This window comes from Vigna unguiculata, chromosome 5 (genome assembly GCF_037176805.1).
Source record: "Vigna unguiculata cultivar grain cowpea cultivar isolate G323 ecotype 2 chromosome 5, ASM3717680v1, whole genome shotgun sequence".
Lineage (NCBI taxonomy): Eukaryota > Viridiplantae > Streptophyta > Magnoliopsida > Fabales > Fabaceae > Vigna > Vigna unguiculata.
Genome location: NC_140796.1, coordinates 16,936,170 through 16,942,776, shown reverse-complemented (window position 1 = coordinate 16,942,776; position 6,607 = coordinate 16,936,170). Strand labels below are relative to the sequence as shown.

Here is a 6,607-nt window from a genome sequence, read left to right as displayed (position 1 = left end):
TACAGATTGTAGTCCGTAACTGGATAATTCCTGCTTGTGATCTATAAGTGGTGGCATGTAGATAGTGGAACCACGAGTTGGAGGTTGTGGCAACAAGAGTAATCTTAAGGATATCATCATAGTGCATAGAATCGAGATATGCACGGTAGTGGTTGGGATTGCTTGTGTTTGAGGATGTTCGTCCTCAGAATGGTCGTTGTTTAAAAAATTAATAACCGGGATTTGGGTTAAATTGTATTGTTATTTATTTCTCTTAATTTGAGTTCATCCTATTTGCTTGTGTTTAGCGATGATCGTGTGACTTGTTACATGAGAGCAGATGGTGTTGCAGGTGAGGATGTGGATGGTTAGAGCTAGAGAGAGGGCTAGCAGGGATTTGATTAAAGACTTGTATTTCTTTTATTTTCGATTTCAGTATGATTATGGGATTTGGAGTTGTAATATTTTAACTAGATTATGGTTTTATATTTAAATGCTCAAAATAAAGTTTTAAAATTTTCTCGCGTTTTGAAAAAAGAAAGAGTTATTAAATGATAAGTATTTATTAATTTCTATCTTTATTTATTTAAATTTGTACTACTCGATTAGGATGTTAAAACTACCCTGAGGGAGAGACGATAAAGGCTCGTCCTAGAAGCTAGAAACATTGATCATCATCATTTTTTTCATCATTTATCCCTTTTTTAATGCTCATAATGTCTAGCAATAACTAACTCCCTTATTATTGGGGTTGGATGTAATGTGCATTCACTCTTTGTGATTTCTATTATTCAATATACTTCTTTTCCATTACTCTTGTGTTACATTCTTGTTCCTAATTGCATGATATTTGATTGCTTATTTGATGGTATCTGATTATTGGGAAATAATTTATAACCTTGATTAGGATAGAACAATTAATAGATTTTGCCTCTAGACATAGAGTTTTATCAATTCATCCTTTTAAACATCTGAATTCAAGGCAAACTTTTGACAAAACATCTAAGGGATTAGGATTCTTATTATTAATGTCTAGACTTGTCTCTAAGGAATTAGGCTTGTTATCTTGCGGTGTAAATGTTAGAGTAAAAATTAGAAGTGTATTGTTTAGTGATTTCACATTGAATTGGAAGATAAAATCCAACCCTAGTGAAGTCTCTACCAACATTGTTAATTTCATAAATTTAATTGCTTTCTAGAATTTAAAATTATCTTATTAAAAATTATTTCAAAGTTCTTAAGCCTTAATCAATAAACAATCATAGTTTCATTGACCAAACGTGAGTTTCTTAGGGAATTGATATATGAAATTTCCACTTTATTACTTCTGTAATTTGGTACACTTGCCAATATTTTAACAAGTTTTGGAATTGTTATTGGGGACTGGCATTTTGTTTAGCCAATTGTATTTTATTAACCAATTTTTGCTTAATTTGTTCATAATTTGTTTATATGCTTTTTTTATTTCTATTTTTGTGTATAGTTTAAATTTTTGTATATAAATTAACCTTTAACTATTAACTTGTCTTTTCTAATGTTTCCTCATTTTGTGTAAGACCCGTGAAAATTAATTAATTAATAAATGCGGGTAGTGGGAACCTTTATGGAATTTAATTCTTACATGTATGATGTGGAAAAGTACTAGCTCAAATGATTGAGAGTACTTGGTTGTGTTGAGAAGACTTGGGTTTAAGTCTTATGTATGTCATTTATGTGCTATTTAATTTATTATTATTTTTAATAATATGCTTGTCTATGATGAGTGATAATTTAATCCTATAGGAATTATCATGAAACATGAATTGGTTTAATGGTTGTGCTTTGATTTGACATTGGTATGGTATGGGTTCCAACCTTGGTGAACCTAAACTAAATTATCTTTTTGCCAAAATTAGTTTTGGCATGAATGTGAAAGGGCAAAGAAACAACGTGATTTCATTATATTTCTGACCAGGAACAGGGCCTACTACAAGAATATTTTTTTTTGTAGGGCGATAGTTTTGAAAAGACAGATTGCCTATCTTCTCTTTAATCTCAGGCGAAATACGATCGGGGGGTGCCAATTCAAAACCTTCCGGTAAAATAAGAACAGCCCCCACATTCAAAGTTCCCTTTTTACCATTAGCTAGAACTTGTTTCACTTGCATATCATAAGGAATTCGAACAACTGCTTCAAATACAGTATCAGGAAGTACCGCTTGTGGAACCTCAATATCCACAGGCTTATTAGCTAAATGGCAATTGGCACAGACAATACGACCGGTTGCTTCTCGAGGATTTTCATAACCCTGTTGTGCAAAAATTGGATATGCATTTGAAAAGGGTGCTCGAATTATTATATATATCATGACCGATATAGAAATGGATCGGGTAATCCCTTCCTTTATACAAGAAAAAGCATTTCTAGTTTGCATGGTCTAATCATTGATCCAGAAAATTTCTACAATAAGATTAGGTAGGTCACTCGCATAGTTCCCTATCCAAGGTGGGAACCCCTTTTTTATTTAACTTTTTTTTAAAGAGGGGAAAATGAAAAATTAATTCCATTTGATTTTTTTGTTGGAATAAAAAAGATAATAGGTAACGAAGAATAATTTTTTAAGCATGGTTGTTTATTTTGATAGCTTTATCGTATGATAAAGCTATCAAAATAAACAAATTTCTAGTCTATACCTTCCTGCAGTAAATAAGGGGTTTTAAGTTTTTATGATATTATCGGCAATCATAAAAAGACAATTCTCTTTTAATATAGCAATTTGTGCAACTATTTTACGATTAAGAAGCAATTGCTTGGTGTATAGACTATTCATTAAATTATTATAAATATAAGATACTTTTTGATTCTTGCGAATTACTGCATTTAGTCGACTAATCCATAAACCACGAAAATCTTGGTAATTGGTCAATTAAGAGGAAAAAGGAAAGAAAATTAGAGGTTGTTGTTGTTAGTAAGTATTGTGAGGAGAGAGAATTCAAAGAGTGGACTACGATATTTGAGTGAGAAGGAGAGTTAAAGTGGGGGAAAGCAAGGATATCCATTTTTTATCAAAGAAGAAGCCAAGAACCTTCAAGTTTTAGCAAGGAAATCCAGGTTAGGAGAGCTAATTAACGATGTTTTGGTTGTTTAATGATTAAATGTATGATGTACAATATGTTATTGCATGATCCTTCTCTGTTATCGTTTGAATTTTGCGTTTCTAAAATTTTTCCAAAAACTGCCTGGCAGAACGATGAACTGCCGCCAAGCGACACATACTGTTATTCCTGTCTTCTCGGTTCTTTTGAGGAACCACCTAGCAGTGAGCATCGTGCCGCCGGGTGACACAAGCAGATCAACCCCAGGTTCCCGTATTTCCTTTCAGCTTTGATTTCTTCCTTACTCTGATTGTGGGCTTTATTGCATAATATTTGCTTTGTTCTTTCGTGTTTGCACGGGGTTGAACTTAATTTAGGGTGTGTGGATTGGTTGAAGTATTCCATGAAAATGACTGTTAAAATTTAAGATTAATAATATTGGGCTTTGGAAACTTATGGGGTCTATTATGTTTAAGTGGATGATGAAGATTCATGTTTATTTAGATGAGAAACCTTCATTTGGAGGAATTTTGTTTAAACCTGTTTCGTTTTTATTTGAAAGGGCGTATACAGTGGCTTAATCCGGAGTTTGTTTTTTTCTTTTGACTTGAAACGTGAAATTGGTATTAGGTGTGTGTTAACTTTTTTCTATAATAAAATTTGGTTTGTTTGTTTTTTTATTTGAAACGTGAAGTTGGAATAAATTTTATACCTATGTTAAATTTATATATATATATATATATATATATATATATATATATATATATATATATATATATATATAATTAGTTACGTCAATTTTGGTTTGTTTTGAGAATATTAATGGATTTATTGGTTTTAAGTGGTTAGGTTTGTTTTGAGAATGTTAATTAATTTATTGGTTAAGTAGGTGATTAGGCATTTTCTTACTCATTGCTGAACGCGTTATTTATTAATGGAATGGAATTGGATGGCTTTCGTGTTTGGTTTTGATTGTGGACAATAAATCCTTTGATTTCACTTGAAATATAATCAAAGTGTGTTAGAGAATGGTGTATGCATGTGCCAGAGGCTTGCTACTAATTGTATTGTTCCACGAGGCACCCCTTATATTTAATTTTCGCACCTTTTATTATTGGATTGCTTATTTATGTTTGTTTATTTCATGCACTCTCAGTACCCTTTGCATTTAGTTTTTATTTTATCTTATGTACCTGCGTTTTCACTAAACATAAACCTCACTCCTTTAATTTCTTTTTTAGGCTAGGATGTGCTTACTTTATGCACCACGTGTTTCTCTTTATGCACCTCGTTCTCACGTGTATAGTTTTTTCTGATTGCACCCACATATTCACTTATGCACCCCTATTTTCTATTTCGAATTTTATCTTTTTAATCACGTCATTTTCTAAAATAATAAAAGTATTTTAAATTGAAATAAAAATCAAAATAGTTTTCAAAAAAGATAAAAATAAGAATAAATAAAAAATAAATAAAATTATTTTCTTTATTTTTTGTGTCTAATCAACCAATCGTGTCGCACGACACTCCATTTCAAAATAAAAAATCATAGAAATTTTTTGTGTCTAATTGACCGCTAGCGTTGCACAACATTTTTTTTTAAATACGAAAAATTATAAAATAGTTTTGGTGTGTAATTGATCGCTCGTGTCGCACGTCACTCCATTTCAAAATAAAAAATATAGAAATGTTTTAGTGTCTAATCGACCGCTCGAGTCGCACGACACTCCTTTTCAAAAATACAAAGTATAAAAATATTTTTGGTGTCAACATGGCCGCATGCGTCGCATGACACTCATTTTACAAAAAAGCAACTTTCAAAAATTAAATAATTTAATCAAACTTTTTTATAAAGAACTACATAGTCCTGATTTCTCATTTTTAACGAAAACACGTAGGACCAAGGTTTTAACCCTTGTGAAGTCCCTTTCACTGAAAACATATATTTGTTCAATTTATTTTCTTATTTTTGGGAAAAATAAATATTATAAAATAAACACATTTCTTTACAAAATCAATTAAAGGTATCACCTTTGGGCGGGCGGGCGTTGTAAGGTGCTAATACATTCCCTACGCGTAACTGATTCCCGGACCCTAAATTTGGTTTTTGCAGACTTTATTTTTATTTTTATGGTTTTTCATAATAAACTATGGTGACGACTTCTAATATCTTTTTCCAAATCAATTTCTTTTTAATTCGTCGTCTTGTCATGATTTAGTTGCAACACTTGACCAGAGGCATTTTTTATCAAACAATATTTGTTTTCAAAATAAATTTTAGAGCCTTTCTCCATCAATTGACCAACACTTAGCAGATTTTGGTCCATTTCTGGAACATACAAAACATCATATATAAGCTTTGTTCCTAGAGAACTTTCAATTGCAATTGTACCTTTTCCCTTCACTGCTATATAATGTCCATTGCCAATTCTGAATTTTGAAGTTTGTGTGATCTTTAATTCCTTGAAAACCTGCTTGTTATGAGTCATGTGGTTAGCAACCACTGTCAATTAACCCATTTTCACTTGAATCAATACTTGTGAAACAAGTAGCAATAAAGAGTTGGTCTTCCTCCTCCTCTTGTTCAGCTACTTTCAGCATCAACATCTTGTTGAAATTTTCCTTTGCAAATCACAGCTTCATGACCAAGTTTGTTACATTTGCTGCATTTTGCATCAGGTATTTTCCAGCATTTAAATGGAGGGCGATCCATTTTACCACAATGGTGACAAGGTGGGTAACTTTACTTTTTACCCTTTCCTTGCTATAATTATTTTCAGTACTCTTATTACCTGAAAATATGTTCTTCTTGTAGTTTTTCTTTTTACTTGCTCCAATTCCTTGACCTTTTACTTGCAAAACCTTCAACCATGTGATCTTGCCTCATAAGTCTTCTTTGCTCCCAGGCTTGTAAACCATGTATGACTCTGCTAGGGCAACCTTGGAAAGATCTTTTGTATTTTCCAATGTGGTTATTGATGCTTCATATATATCGGGAACTATAACCAGAATTTTTTCAACTATTCTAGAATTAGAAAATTGAGTGCCAAGCAGTCTAACCTTGTTAAGAATGCTTAATAATTTGTCTGAGTAACCTTTAATCGTCTCAAACTCTTGCATTTTTTGCAATTCAAATTCCCACATCAAATTCATAACTTGCATGCCTCGAATTCTCTCATCCCCTGCATACTCTTTCTTCAAGTAATTCCAAATTGACTTTAATAACTTATAAGTCATGATCCTAGTGAATATGGAGGGATTGTCATGGAGGGATTGTCAGGCAATGAAAGTATTTCATAATCTTCTTCTACGGCTTCCCACAAATCCCAAAGCTTCTAAGTAAGACTCCATTTTTACTGCCAAAGGTCATAGTTCTCCCCATCAAAGATAGGCGGAGTAGAGAAACCTGATGCAACTTCCATTCATAGAACCCTCGAGAATAGAGCTCTGATACAAATTGATGGTATTATATGATTGTGATTGCAGTAAAATACATAATAAAATAGAGTATGTGCAAATTGTTGCAATGAAAGAATAATTAACGTTGCAATAG

General features: G+C 32.1%; 1 pseudogene; it reads right to left on the bottom strand.

The window, feature by feature from the left end:
- Window positions 1-5,246: 5,246 nt before the first annotated feature.
- On the bottom strand, window positions 5,247-6,291 carry LOC146886155 (uncharacterized; annotated as a pseudogene).
- Between the last annotated feature and the right edge of the window lie 316 nt (window positions 6,292-6,607).